The sequence below is a fragment of the Callithrix jacchus genome, chromosome X (assembly GCF_049354715.1).
Source record: "Callithrix jacchus isolate 240 chromosome X, calJac240_pri, whole genome shotgun sequence".
NCBI lineage: Eukaryota > Metazoa > Chordata > Mammalia > Primates > Cebidae > Callithrix > Callithrix jacchus.
Window position 1 is genome coordinate 18,586,283 of NC_133524.1, and position 23,206 is coordinate 18,609,488.

The window sequence follows — 23,206 nt, forward strand, 5'->3', positions numbered from 1 at the left end:
TCATCCTCCATGGCTTGTTTCTTGGAATCTGGAATCCCCTCCCCTAAATGGTATCCCCTGAACAGATATTCCCAGGCCCTCGGTTTGGTCCTTACTATTTCTCTGTCAGCGTTCAAACTCTGTTAGGCCATAGGCTTCTTAACTCAAACAAACTCTCTTGAAGCAGACTAGAGTGTAAAAAGAAAATTACAAAACAACAGCCACTCTGGTCTGGAGTCCCGCCTGTCTGGTGCCTCACCCTATAGGGTCTTCAAGCATTGCAGCTTTATGCCATCTGCCCCTCCCACCCCCAGCATCTCCCCATCAGGGCTCTGGACAGCAGGGCAATGTGCCTTCTACTATTTTCCTTTACAGCTTATCCAGAAGCAACGAGGACACTTAGGGCACATGTGATCTAATGACCTGTGGGCTTAGAATGAGGAGACCAGACTCCCAACCATCCTTCCCTTCCACTGAAGGGAGACCTAGGCCTAGAGTAACAGTCAAGGATCCAAGCACTGTCCCTGCAAAACAAAGACTTGGTTTATGATTACAAGATGCCAGCAAGTGTCAGTCCCCAGGGCAGCCACCATAGCAATGGAGACCATTGGAACGACAAATGCTCTCAGGATTTCAGTCTTCAGGGTGGCAGGGCCTGCATACAGCGTTGACCACTTTTTTGTTAACAAGTGATGGTTTCTTAATGAAGCTTTTGTGATTTCAGGCACTGATGAAAAGCAGCTAACAAGGTCTTGCCTGGTAGAAGCCCTTGGGGAAATCCTGTTAACACATGGATAACATTATTGGTAAAGAGGATCTCAACTATTGTGAATGAATGGGTGCTCCTAATGTACTTGAGCATGGATGAGAATAGTCTATTTTCTTTGTGTGACTGGGGAATGCCACTCAACAGGCAGTGAGAGAGCCAGATAATGGAAGGCCGATTCTTCAAGCTCTGAAAGCTTCAATTGCAAGTGTTTTCAATGGGAAACGTTTTAAAATGCATTAAGCACCTTGACAAAGGAAACCTTTCCTTGACTCGGTCATTGTTGTGAGCAGGGATGACTGGCCTAGGCTGGGATTACACAATGCCCTCCATGCTGTCCAGGGAAGGGGGCTGTTTGTCCCTAGCTGGTACTGGCTCTCCTGTCCCCAGTGCCAACTCCACATGAGTGCCTTCCTTCTTTGCCTTTTTATTGGTTTGTTTTTAAAATCTCTTCCAATCATGTCCCTTCTCAGCTTCCATGATAACAAGGCATGCTTTGATCTCCATCACTGGCTAATTGGCTCTCATCCAGAAACTGACCCATAGCATGAAATGGTCCCCTGTTCCCTGGCAAGTGGCTCCTCCACACTCTGCAAGACCCAGCCCCAGTGTCCTGGCTAAGGAGACCATCCCCAGCTCCTCTCCTCCCTATGCTTCCCTGAGACCCCCTGGAACAGGCTAGGACAACAGAAACAGGCTAGGAAAGCCTCTCCCATTTTACTGAGCCAATCTCTGTCCCTTGGGTGGGAAGCTCCCTGAGAGCAGGCACAGCTTTTGGTCCATAGCACATAGTGTCTACCAAAGCCTCAGTAGTTGCTTATTGAACTGAAACCTGGAGCATCTTCTCTGCTTTCATACGTATCACTTCTTGGCCCCATCCCAAGCTTGGCCACTGTCAGGCCTTTTTGGTTTGGCCCTATTTTGGATCCTAGTCAAAGGTGACTTATGCAAGCATCAGATGAATGGAACGCCGTGATTTGGACATTTGGGGTATGGTCCACCCTGTCCAATTTATTTACTCTTTAGACCCTTCTTTTGTTGTGACCATCAGGGTTAAAATCCAGCGGAGCCCATTTGAGCAATCACAAATTTTCAAATAATTGAAATTTTGATTAATGTTTTACTGAATTTTTCCTTCCTCCCTCCCCTCCCTTCTTCCCTCTTTCTTCCCTTTTTCTTTCTTTCTGTTTTTTTTTTTTTTTAATTTTTTCTTTTTTTGAGACGGAGTCTTGCTCTGTCACCAGGCTGCAGTGCAGTGGTGCAGTCTCAGCTCACTGCAACCTCCACCTCCCGGGTTCAAGCGATTCTTCTGACTCAGCCTCCTGGGTAGCTGGGGCTACAGGTGTGCACCACCACACCCAGCTAATTTTTCTATTTTTAGTACAGACAGGGCTTCACCATGTTGGCCAGGATCGTCTTGATTTCTTGACCTTGTGATCTGTCTGCCTTGGCCTCCCAAAGTGCTGAGATTATAGGCATGAGCCACTGATCCCAGCCCCCCTTTTCATTTTTTAAAAAACACTCCCCAAAGTGCTGCTTCTGCTTAATTTTATAAATGTCAAGAACTCCCCAGGGAGCCCTGGTTGTTTCCCAAGCCTCATCTCCCTGACCTCTGGGAGTTACAGATGTGAAGGCATGGAGGTATGAAGCACTTTCATCCCCCTCCTCCTCCTCCTTAGCGTTCCTGGCACACTTCTCTCCCAAAGCTCCAGTCTCTGATTGTCTCTTCATTTTGACTTCTGCAGATAATGATGCTGATGCTCCATCTCTTCCCTCTCTTTTTCCGTCTCTACTTCATAGACTCTGTTCCAGGCCCACAGTGCTCATTCCCTATGCTCTCCTGGGATGACATTCTCATAGTTGTCTCCAACATTTGTATTGTGTTTACTTATCTGTCACTTCAGCCCTGACTTGTCTCTCTCCCTCTCGCCTTCTCTCCTTCCCTTCCTCTCTCTCTTTCTCCCTGCCTCTTTTTCTTTCTCCCCCCCTCACCAACCTGCCGTATTCATAGGCTGGTGTCTCATACTCATCATCCTAGAACTAGACTCAGCATTGGCCATCCTCACCCCCTCCTCAGATCCGGTGTACACTCGCTGCCTCTGCTGCTGCCTGCTTCCTGTTCTCCAAGCAAGAAATGTGTAGCTGCTCTTCATGATCTCTCCCTCATCTTCACCTCCCAGGTCCCTGTCTTCCTGACTTTGCCTCCCCAGTCTTCCTCAAATCCATCATTCCTTTCCTCCATACAAATGTTCTTGAGCCTTCCCATGTAGTTCTCTGCCTAGACTCTTACAATGGTGTCAGAACTGGATCACCGCGCCCCCATTTTTAGCTTGCCTGATTCTCTCCTCTATACTGCCACCAGGATCGTTTTGGTAATAGGCAAGCCTCACCATGTCATTCTGCTGAGTAAAAGCCTTTGATGTTGGCTCCTCCCCACACTCTGTGGCCTCACATGTCAGCAGGCCTCCTGAGGTCGGGGCCAGCCCAGAGCTGTCACTAGAACTCCCTGCTTCACCCTATGTGTGAGCTCCAGGAATACAAGAAGGTTAGCAGTTCCCAGCCCTGCCTCTGTGGTTCTACCTTTGAGTGCCCTCCTTCTGACATACCCTCTTCCTCCTCACCTTCTTGGTTTTTTTGTTTTTGTTTTTGTTTTCTTGAGATGGCGGGGGTCTCTCTCTGTTGCCCAGACTGGTCTTGAACTTCTGGCCTCAAATGATCCTCCCACCTCATTCTCCCAAATAGCTGGGATTATAGACATCCACCACTGCACCCGACATTCACCATCTTCTTACTCTGACTAATCCTTCAGGATTCAGCTCAAAACAATGCCTCCTCCAGAAAGCTTTCCATGACTGCTCCGGCATAAGCTAAGAGCCCCTCTTGCCCTCCTGTAGCAACATGTGCATGTGCACACATCTGTATATCATCTCATCCATCTCATTCAATTGAAAGTATGACTCTATCTATCCCACTATGTCACAAACTCTTCTAGGACCAAGGTCATTGTCATTGTATCTCAAATACCTAGCACAGTGCTTGACATGTAGGGGTCCCTCAATAAATGTGTGTGGACTGCACTGAACCTATGTGGAAAGTGTAAGTGTGCCCTTCTTAGCCAAACCAGTCCAGTATATAGAAACCCAAACATACGAAAGAGAAATATCTGGAATTTATAATTGACTTTGCAAAAGGAGATGCACTACTTGATTCTTTTAAACTGTATGGCTTACTATGTTTTTAAAACAAGATGAATTCTTCAAAAGTGGTTTCCACACTCTTACAAAAATACACATAAAACATAAAGCAAGCAATAGTCAACATCTCATCACTGGTATGCAAAGAAAATGAGCATTTGCCTCCCCAGAGTTTGTGGATTTCTTAATAAATGACATGCATGGACTAGCAAACAAATATGTACATTATAAAATAAGTGCAAGAACAGAAATGTTGGAAAAAATGAAACAAACATAAATAGGTGCAATATTTTCTTTCTACACCCCAATTCATTATCTTATGTATCCCACTGGGTCATAATGAAATGAGACTATTATAAATCTTTCAACTGGCTGAGCACAACCTTTAAATTCTCTTAGAGATCCATTCATTCTTCTTTTTTGAAATATGGAAAATACCCAAGCACAAGACATTTCTGCATCAGAAGCAGAACGAGTTCCTGTCACTACACATAAGCAGAAGGATGGCTGGGGACCATGAGTAAAAGTTAAGAGTGCCAGTGTTTGGGCTGGTTCCAAGTCTTTGCTATTGTAAACAGTGCCACAATGAACATACGTGTGCATGTGTCTTTGTAATAGAAGGATTTATAATCCTTTGGGTATATACCCAGTAATGGGATTGCTGGGTCAAATGGAATTTCTGTTTCTAGATCCTTGAGGAATCGCCACACTGTCTTCCACAATGGTTGAACTAATTTACACTCCCACCAACTGTGTAAAAGCTTTCTTATTTCCATACATCCTCTCCACCATCTGTTATCTCCATATTTTTAAATGATCACCCATCAATGATAGGTAGATAAAGAAAATGTGGCACATATATACCATGGAATACTCTGCAGCCATAAAAAAGGATGAGTTCATGTCCTTTGCAGGGACATGGATGAATCTGGAAGTCATCATTCTCAGCAAATTGACACAAGAACAGAAAACCAAACACTGCATGTTCTCACTCATAAGTGAGTGTTGAATAATGAGAACACATGGACACAAGGAGGAGAACATCACACACTGGGGTCTGTTGCGGGATAGGGGGCTAGGGGAGGGATAGCAGGGGGTGGGAAGATTGGGGAGGGATAGCATTAGGAGAAATACCTAACATGGGTAATGGGAGGATGGAGGGAGCAAACCACCATGGCGTGTGTATACCCATGCAACAATCTTGCATGACCTGCACGTATCTCCCAGAACTTAAAGTAAAAAAAAAAAAAAAAAAGTGCCAGCGTTAGAGCCACAAAGTCTGGATTCAATTCCCATCTCTGCTCCTTTCTAGCTGCGTGAGTTTGGGCAGGTCATTTAACCTCTCTGCTTCCATTTCCTCAACTGTGAAATGTATATAATAAAATATCTTCAAGTATGTGAGTTAGTGTATTTGGAGTACCAAGGACAGAGTACTCAATAAACGAGCACACAGTAAGCATGAGCAAGGGATATAAATGATACAAACAATGATAAACAAATGTGTTTGTATTATACCTTGTTTACAGATAATGATAGAGAGCAAGATCACCACAATTCCAGATTTTTAAAAGCCTTTAGTTCCAGTAAGCAGAGTTTTAGATTCCACTTTGTTCCTTTCCTGAAAAGTGGCTTTCCAGCCAGGCACTTTCATGCCTGCTTCCTGACTAGTGACTAATAGTTGAACTAATGTAAATGTCATTTTGATTTCCTTCCCATTGGCCTTAGAAAATGGTTGATCCCTTGGATATCAGCAAGAAAATGAACTTGTTAGAACAGGAGAAAAAGTGACATAGGCTGGGAGAAAGAAGCCTGAAGGCAAGATTGGTCCGGAATCAAAGTGGCATGTGTTCTTTGACCTCACCCTGCTTTGGATTCCTTGTCAGTAAAACCACAACTCAGCTGCCTTTCTCATGGGGACGGATGAGAAAACGCAAGTGCCCAGGGTTCCCTTTTGCTTACAGTGGATAGACTCCAGCTGAGGATGGGGCTTTCAAGTGCCGCCACTCAGGGACAGGCCCCTATCCAGAGGCCACCATCCAATCACAGGGCCTATGGAAAGCCATGCCCTGGGGGCAGCTCTGTAGGGACACCAAGAGGCTATACAGCCTTAGAAGTCTGTAACCTGGTGAACAGGGGAGTTAAGGCTTCCTCAGAAGTAAATTATACAGCTGAACCCCCTTTATCAAACCCTTCGTATAAGAATCTGATGCCCTAGAGTGGATGAATTATTATTTGAATTAGAAATCTGAAGTTTGCTTTACAAGAGATAACACCAGTTTCTTTTTTGAATGAGGGAGCGTTCTTGAGTGCACTTGAGACACGATCTAGAGTGTGGGCAACATCTGAGGAACACATCTGCTATATAAATTGGGGGAAAGTGTATTTGAAATAACTACAGAAAAGGGTTTGTGAAATGAACATAGAAAAAGAATCTCTTGTTCATGCTATTTAAGAGCTGCTGACCTCTCCACCACGGGAAGAGGATTTTGTTTTTACACTTATGCATTTTTTAAAATTGCATTTTAGGTTTTGGGGTACATGTGTAGAACATGCAAGATAGTTGCATAGGTACACACATTGCAGTGTGTTTGGCTGTTTTTTTGTTTTGTTTTGTTTTTTGGCAGCAAAGTCAGAACAGCTCGACTTCTCCACCCACCTGCTGGGGAGAAACCACTCTTACCCACTTCATCTGCACTGGGATACAGCGCCCTCTGCTGGCAGACTACAGAAACAACCTCAGAGATCTTCTTAGAGTGGTCCTGGGATGGGCACCTGCCTAGAGGATCCCTCTTCTGTGAAGGAAGCCAGCTCTTGTGAACCTCTTGGGACATCCCTGGGGAGGTCCCAGACTGAAAATCCTGAAGGGTCCAGATTTTCAGAAAAGAACCTCCTTAGCCTTCATTAAAGGGAAACTGTCGCAGCAAAGCCAGGGAGAGAGAAGTTCGCTGGCCTGGGACTTGGTAGCTTTGGTGACAGGCTAAAATGAAAGCTGAGGACACAGCACACCGCAAGGTGTGGAGCTAAAGCAGTGGCCTCGACATTTTTGGGGACGACAGGAACAGAGCAGGGGAAGGTTGGGGATCTTGGAATGCAACTCAGGGGAGCTGGGGGAGGGCAGGGGTGGTGGGAGCACAGGCCCAGCTTGGCAGCCACTGCCCTTGAGCGAGCGGGGAGGGTGTTCCAGGAGCATTCCCACAACATAGCCACTATTGGTCACATTGCCAGACACTCAGTTCCCCACCCCAGCTGCACTCCAGGACCACCAGGGAGCTGTCAGGATGCCTGATGCCCAGCCTAGGCCCAGAGATGCCCATGCGCCTGGTGGTTACCTACAAAAGGGTGGCCTTGGTAGAGTAAAATTTGCCTGAGAACTTCAGCTCGTCTCCCGGGCTGAGTCTAGTACTGAGAACCCTGGAGGGAGGTCCCAGAAGTGGGGCCTCACATGTGCCCCAGGAGTGGTAGAAGGCAGCAGTGCCTCCAGCTGGAGGAAGCCTCCTAATGAGACATGACCTGGGCTGTCGCCTCCTCTGACATCATCAGCCCACGCTGATCTCCACGAGGTGCACGATTCCGGACCTGCCTCTCACCCACCTCTCTCCTGGTGGTGAAGCAAAACCCATCTCGCATCCTGACAGATGTCCTGCTCTGTACCTACATTTGGGTGGGGGGCCGGTCTGCACTATCCCACCCTTTCAGGCCCCAGGAGGGTGGGCCCTGGCACCCACTCTGCCTTCCCATCCAGCCCAGTTCAGCAGCAAGTCTGCAGCCTCGAGTCCAGATTGCTGAGGACCAGGCTCCCGTGACCTTTCTGGATTCTGCATCTTGATGTTTCAACGCTGAGAAAGTAAACAAGAAAGGTGCCCTTTGAATGCTCCAGTCAGAGGTTCCACTAAGACCACTGCAGAAAGCTCAGCTTCCCAGACCTCAGGCAAGCTTGAAAGTACTTTGCTCTACCATTTTAAAGAGAGAGAGAGAGTTGTGCGTCGCTCGAAGTCATTAACCCAACAACTTGGACTACTCTCAGAGGAACACCTGCTCTTCTGAGCGCAGCCCAGAAAAAGACAGGAAGAAATTCCTCAAGTGGACCCCAAGGAAAACATGTGGATGGGATGCACAGCTCAGGTATGGCACGGAACAGATGGTCAGCTCTTGTTGGCTAAGAGCTCTGATCTCCACCCCAAGAGCTCCCAGAATGACCTGTCTAGGATGCAGATCTGTTCATGTGGCCTCCCCACGTTGATCATCACCTTCAATTTATCCTCATGACTCTTGGGATCCCCTTCAAAACCTACTCAAGTTTCTTCCTGCTCCAGGCCCTGCTTAGCTCTCCAAGTTCATAACAATTCCCCAATACCCATCCCATGTTTTAGTCATTCCCAATATCTGTGGTTTACCAAATGTTTCTAGATTGCACAGCCTGGCAATGACCTAGAATGCAGGGAGTAGGTGTTCAACTTTAAGTATGGCCCTAAGTGCTCCAGCAGTCAGCTGAGTATGGAATAATGTGAGGATGAACAACTTGAACCTGGACTGAGAGAAGGCTCACAGGCAGAGCCAAGATACTTATGAGAAATTCAAGGTTTGCTCTACCCTACAGATAAATAAAGGGCTGTTCAAGAGCCCAAGTTCGTAGGACAAAGAACCACAATCTTACGTTGGCAGCATATAGCTCAAATTAGTCCTGCAAGCACATTTTGTTTAGTCTTTTTTCCTATATTTAATACTACATTCTAAAATTGGGGGATTTTACATGAAGATCTGCACTTCCATTTTCCTTTTAAACATTGGAAGATATATAAAACAAGGCACAAAACCTTGCATGGCAAGAAGTGGAAGGATCACTATCCTCCTTAGGAGCAACAGGTAGGTTCCAGCCAGACACCATTTCCTCCAGTCATCTTTGCACACCTATGCACTACACCCCACAAGTGTCACTCAAGACACCAAACTGGTCCATCTCAAAAGCATGTTTCTAATTGCTTTAGCCTGGAAAACATTTAAAGTTTTGTGGTAGAAACAATGCTATTTGCACCACCAAATCTTTCAATTCCTCTTCCTCTTCTTGGAAAAGCTACTCTTCCCAACTCTCTTGTACTTAAGCAAGGTCATGTGATTACTTCTCCCAGTGGGATCTGAGTAAGAGTGCCACGACATGTCACCTCTGGGCTGAGGCAACAAAAAGACCCTGAAATACCTTCCAGCTTTTCTCTTCCCTTGATGTGATGGTCCTGGAGGCCGTGTGTTGGAATAGCAGAGGCCACCGCCACCAAAAAAAAAAAAAAAAAATAGAATAGTAGAGCTACACAAAGAAGCAGCACCTGTAGAGAACAAGACTTTGCCTGAGAGACCAAGCAAAACTACTGGGATTTCAGGCTTTTTTTTGTTACTGCAGCATGGCATGACTTATCCTGACCAATATGAGTGTATTGATTCAAACCACATCTGAATCAGGCAGTTCACTTATAATCACATAATAAAAATAGTTAAAATTCTCTGCACTGTCATCATGAGTATATCCATTTAGCAGGTAATGCACACATTTGACAATGTTTGGAGTGGAACTCAATGCGGATGGCCACCATTCCTGACCCTGGCCAGGACCTCTTGACAGTCTCCTGATAGAAGGATGCTCATGTGTCACTGACTGCACTAGGTAGCTCAGAAAAGGTTATAACAGGGTACTCCTTTCTGACCAGAGTCATTTCTTGTGTACCTGCACTTTTTCTACCAGAAGCATTGCAATTGATTTAACAAGCAGCCATGCTCTCTTCTGAAATACATTGACACATAAATGAATAAAGCAAGATGCAACATTAGAAAACTGTAATCTTCACTCATTGAATATTTCTCAATGGTGACACTAATGCTGATTATATATTATAGCTAAAATTCACATACAAGAGTAAGATGTACACTCATGTATGGAAAAAGTAAACAGCAAAAATACAAATTTTTAAGAACAAAAGGGGAAAAAAGAAGAAGTAAAACAACATATCCCTACTGCCCCCTAAAGCACATTCAGCAAACTCCTTATTCTTCCTTGGAATTGACCTCATTCAGTCATACACAAACACCAAAAGACATGTGAAAACAAGACCCACTACACAACAGAGAATATCGAAAAATAACTACCAGAGCAGGTTGTACATATCAAATGGTTCATATACCAAGAAAGAACTTTGCATATTTTCATTTGCAGCAACATGCATTCACTGCTTCAAAATCTCATGAGACTTTCGGCAAAGACTTCCATAGTTGAGATTTAACAGATTAAGACTTTAATCAAAAACCAGCCATCAAGAATTTCCTGTGCACTCGTAAGCAACAGACAGCTTTCCATCAGATTCTGAAGTTACTACGAGTGGAGAGAGGAAATCAAGGGGAGAACAGCTTGGCAGTGAGGTTTGGGGAACATATACCAGTAATCAAACACATTTTTTGCCTTTAGAAACAAGGCAGAAGGCCAGGTGTAGTGGCTCATGCCTATAATTTCAGCACCTTGGGAGGCCAAGGCAGAAGGACCACGTAAGTGTAAGAGTTCAAGACTAGCCTTGGGAGCATAGTGAGACCCCATGTCTACAAAAATCAGGCAGGCATGGTGGTACACGCCTGTAGTCTGAGCAGCTTGGGAGGCTGAGGTGGGAGAGTCACCTGAGCCCAGGTAGGATGACGCTGCACAGTGAGCCGTGATTGCGCCACTGCAGATCATATTTCTGACCAGAGTCACTTCTTGTGTACCTGCACTTTTTCTAACAGAAGCATTGCTATTGATTTAACAAGCAGCCAGGCTCACTTATGAAATATATTCAGACATAAATTAATAAAATAAGATGCAACATTAAAAAACACTAATCATCACCCAATAAATATTTCTCGAAGGTGACACACATACTGCACTCCAGCCTGGGTTATGAAGCAAAAATTCTGCCTCAAAAAAAAAAAAAAAAAAAGAAAAGAAAAAGCAGGAAGCCGTTGTTATAGCTATGTGTTGCTGCAGAAAAACATTGATTATCTCCCAGCTTCTATGACTCAGGAGCCCAATCCCAACTTAGCCATGTGGTTCCGGTTCAGGATCTCTCATGAGGTTTCAGTCAAGCTGGTTGAGATCTCATCTAAAAGTTCAGTGGGTGATGGGGTAGGAATCCACTTTCAAGCTCACCTGCAAAGTTGTAGGCCAACCTCGGACTTTGCGTGTGCAACTCTTGGGCTGCCACATGACATGGCAGCTGACTTCCTCTAGAGTAAGCGATTTTAGGAAACGTCTAAGACAGAGCCCATAGCGTTTAAAATCTAATTGCAGAATTGACATCTTATCACTTCTGTCCTTAGGGGGATTCAGTAAGTCCAAGTTATATTGAATGGGAGAGGATTGCACAAGAGTACGGCTACCAGGGAGCAGGGATCATTGGAGGGATCTACAGTAGTCAAAAGAAAAGAGCTGCTTTATCTATTTCAAATGGCTTTGACGTGAGAGGAAGTTCTGTGTTCAGAAAATTGAAACAGTATAAAGATAAATTGGCTCACACAAAGTGTGTGGGTCAGAACATAGTAGGAAACGAGATTGGCCAGGTAGGAAAGAGTCATATTAGAGATCTGAGGGCCACTATTTTGATTATGTATTCAGGTTACATATGTTATTTTAGATTCATGGTGCATAACATCCTGAAGAAGACAGCCATTAATGACCATAAATGTGTGTAGCTAATGTCTATAAAATGACACAGCAAGAGATGAAAACAAAAGGGATGGACAGAATCAGCTGTGTTTTGGAGAAGGAGGCAACAGAACCTGACAACTGACTCGTGTGTGCGTGTGTGTGTGTGAGAGAGAGAGAGAGAGAGAGAGAGAGACAGAGAGACAGACAGACAGAGACAGAGAGACAGATTGGATTCCGCCGGGTGTGGTGGCTCATGCCTGTAATCCTAGCACTTTGGGAGGCTGAGGCAGGCAGATCACCTGAGGTCACCAGTTCAAGACCAGCCTGACCAATATGGTGAAACCCGATCATTAAAAAAAAAAAAATAGATACCTACTTATCTACTTTCCATGGGGGCTTCAATAAACATCATTTCTCTTTTCTTTGCCCCAGGTTCTGAAAAGTTGAGAAATAAAAGAGTAAAGATGGAGGCTAAGATATCATCTTTCTCCTACTAAAGGATGCAGTTGAACATGATAGTGCAAGAAGTCTGCAAAAGGATTCCAGTATCAGCCACTCAGAAACCATCTATACCTTGGGCAGGTCTCTCCCTCTCCAATCCCTTTCTGAAACACTCTGAGGCTCTTGGACAGAGGAGGGGCCCCAAAAGAAGAGTCGAGGAAAACATAGAGGGGCATCCGTGGACAGGGCCAAAAGCAGAAGAAGATGGAGATGGACAGATTATTGCCAGCTACTCTTCCCAAATTTGCTGATCAGAAAAAATCCTATCCATTTCTCCAGGAATGGAGGGAGCAAAATGGAGGCAAAGTCCAATTATTCAGCTGCCTTCACAGTCAGGAAAAAGTGACACTGTAACCCAGGACACTATGTGAACATAGTCTATACCGATGCATGGGATCCTCCCAGCATCACTTTACAGATAGACAAACAGACACCCAGAGCCCATAGCTAGTGACTCCAACACCCAAGCTCAAAAGAATTTGGAAAAGGGATTTGAAGTCTTCCTTAATAGTCAGACTTGCTGGGGCTGCAGTTCTCTAGTGTGTGTGCTGGGGTGAGGTGTGGCCAGGCTGTAGAAAAGGGAGCTGTGGGGTCTGGGGGTGAGAAAGGCAGGAAGACAGGCAGAGACAGAATGGGCACCCTTTGGGACAAGACGCTTTCCCTTCTTGATCTCCCTGAACTGTCACAACCCTCGGGGGAGGGGTGATCTTCATTGGACCAAGGGGAAAACAGACCCTGATTCCCACACAGGCAGAGGTGGCAGAGGAGGGGGCCCGGCCCTGAGTGCCTTGGGCAGGTTTCTCCTTCTGCAATCCCTTTCTGAAACATTCTAAGGCTCTTGGACGGAGGAGGGACCCTGAAAGAAGAGGCAAGGAAAACACAGGGGGCATCCGTGGACAGGGCCAAGCCAGCAGGAGCCAGCCCTGAGGACAGGTGGTCCCAACAGGTCCTCCACAGGCCCCCAGCAGGAACTGGCAGATTGTCTGCTTGCACTGGAGTTTCTGACTTGGTGTGGGTTTGGTGACCCGCACACGTGGTGGTACTACCAGTAGTCCGTGTGCTGCCTTCAGCCCAGGGGTACCTCGTCCCAGACTTCCACCTCCTTTGCTTCCAGCGCTGGACACCTGCTCTCTGAGGCCGTGTGACCCTGGCGTGCCTCTAGGATGCCTTGAGAAGCCTCCACACTTCCCCCCAGCCAAGCTCCATGACTCCTCCCATTGCAGAATGTCGCCAACCACGGTTGAACCTGGGCCCCGCGGCCCAAGGGCTATCTCTGATGGTCTCATTTTCACTGCCCTCTCCAGCCCCGCCGCTGCACCCGGGGATCAAGCTCTCCAGCCCTCTCGCTAAGCCCGTGGTCCTCACCCGCGAGTCCCCCCCGAGCAGTCCTCCTGCTTCTCAGTCTGCGTCTGGGCACAGTGTCCTCTCAACACCCCCTTCCACCCTGCGCTCTTCCCGCCTGTCTTAGGTGTAGACAGCGGCTCCCGGTGCCCGAAGCTGAGCCCAGTCTACAGGCCAGCAGCCCCCAGCTCCCTCCCATGATGGGAACACGAGAGCCGGGCCAGCCCACCCTGAAGGAGAGTCGAGCCCCTGCCCAAGGCTTGCCGCACACGCTTGAGGCCGCGTGTTTTCTCCTCCAGCCTCTCAAATTCTCACCTGACTTTTTCTCCCTGAACCCACCCCCAGCCCTCCCTCCTTCCAGCACCTTCCACCTCCCTGGTCCCACAAACACAGTCAGCCTTAGCCCACCGCCAGCTTTCTGCAGTCCGAACCCACTGGCTCCTTCCAGCTTTCCTCTGCCATAGGGTTCCATGGATTTCCGAGGAGTGTGCGTGGCCACTCCTGCTGAGCTGTGTCTTGACTCCTGGAATTCACTTCTTCATTGAGCACAACCTCACCCAGCACCTCCAGGGCACCGTGCACTATCATGAGGCAGGGACAGAGCGGGCAGCTGCACACACCAGGCCTTGACCTTGACCTTCTGGATCAGCAAGGGGAGGGAAAACAGACATGAACAAAATTCCTTCCGAAGGCATGGAGCACTGTGAAGAAAGTAAAAGGGGATGACAAGGAAGGAGGACATGCCAAGAGGGATGGTCACAGAAGACTTCTCTGAGAGACAACATTGGAACTGAGACACAAAAGGTCCAAAGAAGAAGACGCCCCAAACCCTGGGAACAGAGAAACCCAGGAAGAGGCACCGCCAGGGCAGGGCCTGAATTCAGAAGGAATCCGGGCATGCAGAAACTCCGAGAAATGGCCAGGGCAGATTCACAAGAGTGGCCAAGAGGGAAAGGATGGGTCCAATATTCAGTAAGTGTCAGAATCAAGTAAGGCAACGAGATAAGGGAAGGAAACACATCATGGGTCGATATGGACCCTTGTAAATCAGAAAGACACAGACAGGAGCAGAAGAGGTGTGAGGATGGAGCACAGAAAGATGACACAGGCCAGGGCAGATCCTGTGTGGGTACCAATGGCAGGAAGACAGGAAGAGATGGGCAGAGCCTTATTACATGTGGGTATGAATGACAGAAAGACAGTAAGTTATGGGCAGAGGCAGATCATGTGTGGGTATGAATGTCAGGAAGACAATAGGATGGGAAGAAGCAGATCATGTGTGGGTATGAAGATCAGGAAGACAGTAAGAGACAGAAACAGATTATGTGTGCTATGAATGTCAGGAAGACAGTAAGAGATGAACAGAGTCAAAATGTGTGGGTAGAAATTTCAGGAAGACAGTAATAAGACAGGAAGGCAATAATAAAAGATGGGCAGAGGCAGATCATGCTTGGGTATGAATGTGAGAACAGTAAGAGATACAAAGAAGCACGCCATGTGTGAGTATCAAAGTCAGGAAGCAAGTAATTGATGGGTAGAGATCATGTGTGAGTATTTATGTCAGGAAGACAACATTTATGTCAGGGCAGACACAGATCATGTGTGGGCATAAATGTTGGGAACACAGTCAGAGATGAGGAGATGGAGATCATGTATGAGTATGAATGTCAGGAAGACAAAAGGGGATGGAAAGAGGCAGATCAAGTGTGGGTATGAATGTCAGGTGGGCAGTAAGAGATGGCAGAGGGCAGCTCATGTGTGGGTCTGAATGCCAAGAATACAGTAAGAAATGGACAGAGTCAAAACATGTCTGGCTATGACTGTCAGGAAGTCAGTAAGAGATGGACAGAGGCAGACCATGTGAGGGTATGAATGTCAGGCAGACAGCAAGGAATGAACAGAGGCATATCATGTGTAAGGATGAATGTCAGGAAGACAGCAAAAGACGGGCAAAGGAAAATCCTCTGTGGGGATATATACCAAGACGACAGGAAGAGATGAGCAGAGGATGATCTTGTATAAGTATGAATGGCAGAAAGACAGCAAAAGACAGATAGAGGCACACCATGTGCGGGTATGAATGTCACGAACACAGTATAAGATGGACAGATGCAGATGATGTGTGAGCGTGAATATCAGGAATGCAGTAAGAGAAGAACAGCCTCAAAGCATGTGTTGCTACGAATGTCAGAAAGGCAGTAATAGATGTGTAAAGGCAGAGCATGTGTGGGGATGAATGTAAAGAAGGCAGTAAGAGATGGGAAAAGCAGATAATGTGTTGTTATGAGCATCAGGAAGAGAGTAAGATATGGGCAGATGCAGATTTCAGATGGGTATCAATGAAAATAAGACAGTAAGCAAAGGGCAGAGGCAGATCATGTGTGTGTGTGAATGTCAGAAAGACAGTAAGTGATGGGAAGAGCATATCATCTGTGAGTGTATATGTCAGGAAGACAGTAAGAGATGGGTGGAGGCAGATTACGTGTGGTATGAAATTTAGGAAGCGGTAAGCGATGGGTGGAGGCAGATCATGTGTGGTATCAATGTCAGGAGGACAGGAAGAGATGGCTAGAGCAGATAGTGTGAAGGTATGAATGTCAGGAAAACAGTAAGAGATGGGCAGAGGCAGATCATGTGTGGTGTCAGCGTTAGGAAGGAAGGAAGTAAAGAGCAGAGCAGATCATGTGTGAGTGTATATGTCAGGAAGACAGTAAGAGACAGGAAAATGCAGATTATGTGTGGTCTGAGTGTCAGGAAGACAATAAGAGGTGGGCAGAGCAGATCATGGGTGGGTTTGAAAGTCAGGAAAACAGTAACACATGGGTTACATCTTTGGGTGTAAATGTCAGGAAGACACTGAAGATGAAGGGGCAGATAATTTGTAATATTAATGCCAGGAAGTCAGTAAGAGATGGTAGAGGCAGATCTTGCATGATATGAGGACGACAGTAAAAGATGGGCTGATTGAGATCATGTGTGGTATGAAAGGAAGAAAGGAAGTGATGGAAGAGCAGATCATGTGTGGGTATATATGTCAGGAAGACCGTAACAGATGGGCAGTGGCAGATCACGTGTGGTATGAAAGTCACAAAAACAGTAAAAGACAGAGGCAGATCATGTGTGAGTATGAAAGTTGAGAAGACAGTGAAAGATGGATAGAGGCAGATGATGAGTGGTTATGAATGTCAGGAAGACCAGAAAGGATTTGCAAGGGCAGATCATGTGTATGTATGAATGTCAAAAAGATGTAAGACATGGGCAGAGACAGATTATGTGAGGTATGAATGCCAGGAAGGCAGTAAGAGATGGGCAGAGCAGATCATTTGTGGGCGTGAATGTCAGGAAGACAGGGAGAGTTGGACAGAGACAGATATGTGAGGTATAAATGTCAGAAACACAGTAAGAGATGGGCAGAGCAGATCATGTGTGGGCGTGAATGTCAGGAAGACAGGGAGAGATGGGCAGAGACAGATTATGTGAGGTATGAATGTCAGGAAGACAATAAGAGATGGGCAGATCAGGTCATATGTGACTATGAACATCAGGAAGACAGGAAGAGATGGGTAAAGGCAGATCATGTGCGGAGTGAATGTCCAGAAGACAGTAAGAGATGTGCAAAAAAGGTCATGTGTGGTACAAATGTCAGACAATAATAAAAGATGGGCAGAGGCAGATCATGCTTGGGTATGAATGTGAGAACAGTAAGAGATACAAAGAGGCATGCCATGTGTGGGTATCAAAGTCAGGAAGCAAGTAATTGATGGGTAGAGGAGATCATGTGTGAGCATTTATGTTGGGAAGACAATAAAATATGGCAGAGGTAGATCCTGTGTGGGTGTGAATGTCAGGAAGACAGTAAGAGATGAGCAGAGGAAAATCATGTGTGCGTACAAATGTCACAAAAACAATAAGAGATGGACCAAGGCAGATCATGTGTGAGGGCGAATGTCAGGAAGACAGTAAGACATGGGCAGAGACAGATCATATGTGAGTATGAATGTCACAAGACCGGTTAGAGATGGGCAGAGGTAGGTCATGTCTGGCATCAATATCAGAATGACAGTAACAGATGGACAGATGAAAATCAATGTGGTATCAATGTCAGGGAGCAAGTAAGTGATGGGCAGAGCAGATCATGTATAGTTATGAATGTCAATTATACAGTAAGGCATTAGCGGAGGTAGATCATATGTGGGTGTGAATGTCAAAAAGACAGGTTGGGTGTGAATGTCAAAAAGACAGGGTGGTGTGAATGTCAGGACAACAGTAAAAGGTAAGCCTAGCACATCATGTGTGCTGTGAACGTCAGGAAGATAGTAAGAAGTGGAGAGAGAAAGATCGCTTCTCGTATGAGGTCAGGATGACAGGAAGAGTAGGGCGAGGCATATCACATGTGGTTGTGAATGTCAGGAAAATAGTCAGAGAAGGGCAGAGGCAGATCACATGTAGGAATAAATGTCGGAAGGGTGGTAAGTGATGGGCAGAGGCAGATAATGTGTGGCTATGAATGTCAGGACAGTAAGAGATAAGCAGAGGTAGATCAAGTGTGGCATGAGTCTCAGGAAGACAGTAAAACATAAGCCTAGAACTTTATGTGTGGTATGAATGTCAGGGCAACAGGAAGAGATGAACAGAGGCAGATAAAGTATGAGTATGAATGTCAGAAAGACAGAGATGGTCAGAGGCAGATAATGTGTGTTATGAATGTCAGGAAGACATAAGAGATGGGCAAAAGCAGATCACGTGTGAGTATGAAAGATACGAACAAGAATATAATGGGCATAGCCCCTTCGTGTGTAGGTAGGAATCTTAGGAAGACAGTAGGAAATCAGCAGGGCCAGACAATAAGGGGGTGCGCATTTCAGGAAGACAGAACTGGTAGGGAAGAACCAGATCTTTTGTGGGAAAGAGTCACAGGAACACAGAAAGTGAAGACAAGTGAAAAATCTATCCGAGAATGGAACAGAGAAAGTATGAAAGAGACAGAGATAGCGAGGTAATGGATGGGTACAGATGACAGGAAAACTGAAAAACATGGGTATGGACAGATTATGTGTGTGTATGATCCAGTACGATTGAAACTTAACATAGCCAGACCTTGCGTGGAAATGAGTCTCAGGAAGACAAAAAATGCACAGAATCATATCATGTGTGGATATGAATGTCAGAAAGATGACAAGACATGGGCAGAGGAAGATCACATATGGGTATGACTGACAGGAAGTCAGTAAAACGTGGGCAAGGCAAATAGTGTGTGGATATGAATGTTTAGGTATATAGTAAGAGATGGGCAAGTGCAGATTATTTCTAAATGTGAATGTCAGAAAGACAGATATAAACAGAGGCAGATCATCTGTGAATATGAATTTCAGGAAGACAGTAAGAGATGAGCAGAAGCAGATCATGTGTGGGTATGAATGCTAGAAAGACAGTAAAGAAAGAGGCAAATCATGGGCGGGGAGGAATGTCAGGCAAACAGTAAAAGATAGGGAAAGGTAGATCATATGTGAGGATATATGTCAGGAAGATATGAAGAGACAGGCAGAAGCTGATTATGTGTAAGTATGAATGCACAAACACAGTAAGAGATGGGCAGAGGCAGATCATGTGTGTGTATGAATGCCAGGAAGAAAGAGATGGGCAGAGACAGGTATGTTGGGCATCAATGTCAGGATGCCAGCAAGAGATGGGCAGGAGCAGATTGTGTGTGGGTATGAGTGTCTGAAGACAGTAAGAGATGGGCAGAGGCAGATCATGTGTGGGTATGAATGCTAGAAAGACAGTAAAGAAAGAGGCAAATCATGGGCGGGGAGGAATGTCAGGCAAACAGTAAAAGATAGGGAAAGGTAGATCATATGTGAGGATATATGTCAGGAAGATATGAAGAGACAGGCAGAAGCTGATTATGTGTAAGTATGAATGCACAAACACAGTAAGAGATGGGCAGAGGCAGATCATGTGTGTGTATGAATGCCAGGAAGAAAGAGATGGGCAGAGACAGGTATGTTGGGCATCAATGTCAGGATGCCAGCAAGAGATGGGCAGGAGCAGATTGTGTGTGGGTATGAGTGTCTGAAGACAGTAAGAGATGGGCAGAGGCAGATCATGTGTAGGTGTGAGTGTCAGGAAGACAGGAAGAGAGGGGTAAAACATCATGTGTGCATATGAATGTCAGAAAGAAGGTAAGTGATGGGCAGAGGCAGATCATGTTTGGATGTGAATTTCAGGGAGACAGTAGGAGATGGGCAGAATCATATCATGTGTGGGTATAAATATGAGGAAGTCAGTAAGTGATGGAAACAGGCAGGTCATGTGTGGGTATGAATGTCAGGAAGATGGTAAAAGTGTCCCCATGTGTGGATATGGACCTCAGGAAGAATGAATGTGATGAGCAAAGCCAGATCATGTGTGGATAGGTATCTCATGAAGACAGGAAATGATGGGCAGAGCCAGAACATGTATGGGTATGGAACACAGGAAAGTAGTAACTGATAGGAAATAACAGATCACGTGTGTGGGTGTGAGGCTGAGGAAGACAGGACAAGGTGACAAGATTCAGATCATGAGTGGGTGTGAGACTCAGGAAGGCAGCTGTAAATGGGCAGAACCAGGTCATGTGTGGGTATGGGGCTCAGAAAGACAGAAGGAGATGTGCAGAGTCAGATCATGTCTGGGTATGGAGCACAGGAATCCACTAACTGATGATAGGAAATGGCAGAACATGTGTGGATATGGAACACAGACAGACAGAGATGGGCAGATCCAGATCATATGTGGTATGAATGTGAGGAGAGCAGTAAGAGATGGGTAGAGCAGACCATGTGTGGGTATGGATCACTGAAAGTGACTAACTGCAGGACAGTTACAGAACATATGGGGATTGGAACACAGAAATAAAGAAAAAGATGAGCATATCCAGGACATGTGTCAGTAGGGATCTCAAGAAGACAGAAGGAGATGGGCAGAGGCAGATCATGTGTGGGCATGGAACACAGGAAGATAGTAAGAAATAGGGGGGCAGCACGGGGTCATCGTAGCGGAGTTGCAGCAGCTGTGAGTGCAGGAGGTGGACTCCCTGGTGAAGAGTCTGGAGAGAGAGACCATTTGGAAGCTGCAGGGCCTCATGTTCTGGTGCACCACCAGCGGTTGTGCACATGCAGCAGGTGAACTGGTGCATTGAATGCTGCCATGGGCCTCTGGCTCAAGCCCAGGCCTTGGGGACCAGCTAGCTGGAGAAGTTCCAGGACCGCTTGACTGGGTACACCATGCATTGCAATGACAAAGCCAAAGACTCAACAGATGCAGGGAGTAAGGAGCTGCAGGTGAAGCAGCCACTGGACGATTGTGTGACCTAGGGTGTGTAAGGCCGCACGCACCTCATCCAGACCATGAGCAAGGCAAGGAAGGTGTCTCTCTTATCGACTGGAAAATAAAAGTCTTTGTCAGTGGCCATTGGGGCTATCAAGGCAAAAATATATTTTTTAAAAGGAATGAGAGGTTTAGTCTTTTAAGCCAAGTTAATGAATGAAGAAATTAAGGATGATACCAAGTGTAAGGCATATGCCACTTGCCTCTGGAAACTGGTTTAGTCCTAAAAAGTGAAACAGAAAAAAAATGGTGCTAAACTTTGGGTCAGAGATATTACAGGAGAATGTTTTTAAGCCGATATTTTCTATGGCCAGGACTTGTCCTGGCAGTGGGGATCTCCCTTGTCACAAGCCAGAGCCCTCCGAAGGACCAAATTTTTCTTTCTCCACAGGGCCCACCAGTCTGGCAGGGCAAATTCGATGGAGTTTGAGAAGAGCTGTTTTGTTCATTGCCAACCTCCTGTTTCCCAGAAGCATCACCACACTGTTTTCCAGAAGCTGGGCAACAAAACCCATGAGGTCACTAACTTGGAAGAGGAAAAGAGTTTTCTGGGTCTTTATTTCCTTGTTTTTGTGTTATTTATACAAAGGCATAAAGTTGATTTTAAGATGTGGAATTGGGAGGGAGAGTAGTTTGGAAAAGAAGTTTGAAAGGTTCCTTGTAGATACCTTCTTCTGGCCATCAAGGTGTGGGTGTGCACTTCTTAAAATTCTTACACACTGCATCTTTCAACCTGAGGACCACACAAAAACATGAGCAGTGATGTGACACTAATTATGGGAAACAGAGCGTCCCTCTTATTGGCCTATGGGCCCTGAGGCTATCTGTCGAAGAATGACAGGACAATCTTGCCCTCACATTTTCCCCTGGATGAGAAGGAGGTTTTGGTTGTGATCTGTACTAGTATTTTGGAGTGAGTCAGAAAGGAGGAGCTGCTGGCTATTTGGCTGACAGTTGTGAAGCAGTGGATTTGGAAAAACCTGGTTTTCATAGAACAGAATGCAGTGAAAGCCTAAATCCAGCATTGCTTACATAGCCCCTGAATGAACAGAGCCCAATCTAGACAAACCCCTGACCACAGGAAGTTCAAGGGAGAAAAAGTAAGCAACTTGGGCTAAGATGAGCTGTGATTCCCCTACAGCAAGGGAAGGGGCAGTCCCCCATTACCAAAGACCATTTTTGCCTGGGGCCTTTGCAACAGGCAGTCTTCTTACCCCAGCATGGGACCTGATTGTTTTGATAGCAACCTCACTGCACTTTTACCAGGTTATTACTTGAAATGACAATATAGCCTGTCTGTTCACTGTTTCCAGGCAGTGATGTATTTTCCTAGTGGTTTCATTTTTAAAATAAATAAGGTTTAATTTCTCCCCTCCCCCACAAAAAAGAAATAGGCAGATAAAATAAAGTGTGGGTATGGATCACAGGAAGACAACAACTGATGAGCACAGGCAGATCAGGTGTGGATATGAAGATCAGGAAGACAGAGATAGTCAGAGCCAGATCATGTGTGGGTATAGAGGGCAGGAAAGCAGTAACTGATAGGAAATGACAGGTCATGTGTGGCTATCCCACACAGAAAGACAGTAAGAGACTTGCAGAGGCAGATCATGTGTGAGTATAGATCACAGGAAGATAGTAAGAGATGAACAGAGCCAGATCAGGTGTAGCTATGAATCTCAGGAATACGGGAGAAGATGAGCAGAGTGAGATCACATGTGGCATGAACCACGGGAAAACAAAAAGGGATGGGCAGAGTCATGTCATGTGCCGGTATGGATCTCAGGAAGACAGCAATAGTTGGAATGGACAGAGCACATGTGGGTATGGATCTCAGCAAAAAAATAAAGAGATGAGCAGAGTCAGATCATGTTTTGGCAGGAATATCACAAAGACAAAGAGATGGGCAGTGCCAGATCATGTGTGTATGAATCAGAAGGACAGTAAGTGAAGGACAATGATAGATCATGTGTCACAGGAGAGCAGCATGTGACAAGCAATGACAGACCCTGCATGTGTATGGAACACAGAAAGAAAGAGTTGGGAAGAACCAGATCATTTATGGGTACATATCCAGGAACACAGAAAAAGATAGGCAGAGACACATCGTGGGTTTGTCTGAATCACAGGAAGATAAAAAAGGTTGGGCAGAGCCAGATCATGTGTGCATGTGGATCTCAGGGAGACAGCAAGAGATGGTCAGAGCCATATCATTTGTAGGTGTGAATCTCAGAAAGGTAAAGAGGTGGCCAGAGCCAGATTTTATGTGAGTGTGATCCTCAGGAATACAGTAAGACATGGGCCACACAAAACCATGTGTGGGTGTGGGTCTCAGGAAGACAGAAGGGAAGGATGGAGCAAGATTATGTGTGGGTATAGTTCTCAGGAGCACAGAAAGAG

General features: G+C 45.9%; 1 pseudogene; it reads left to right on the forward strand.

Annotated features, from left to right (window-relative positions):
- The first annotated feature begins 14,470 nt into the window (after positions 1-14,470).
- On the forward strand, positions 14,471-20,871 carry LOC100393038 (protein FAM136A pseudogene; annotated as a pseudogene).
- The last annotated feature ends 2,335 nt before the right edge of the window (positions 20,872-23,206 follow it).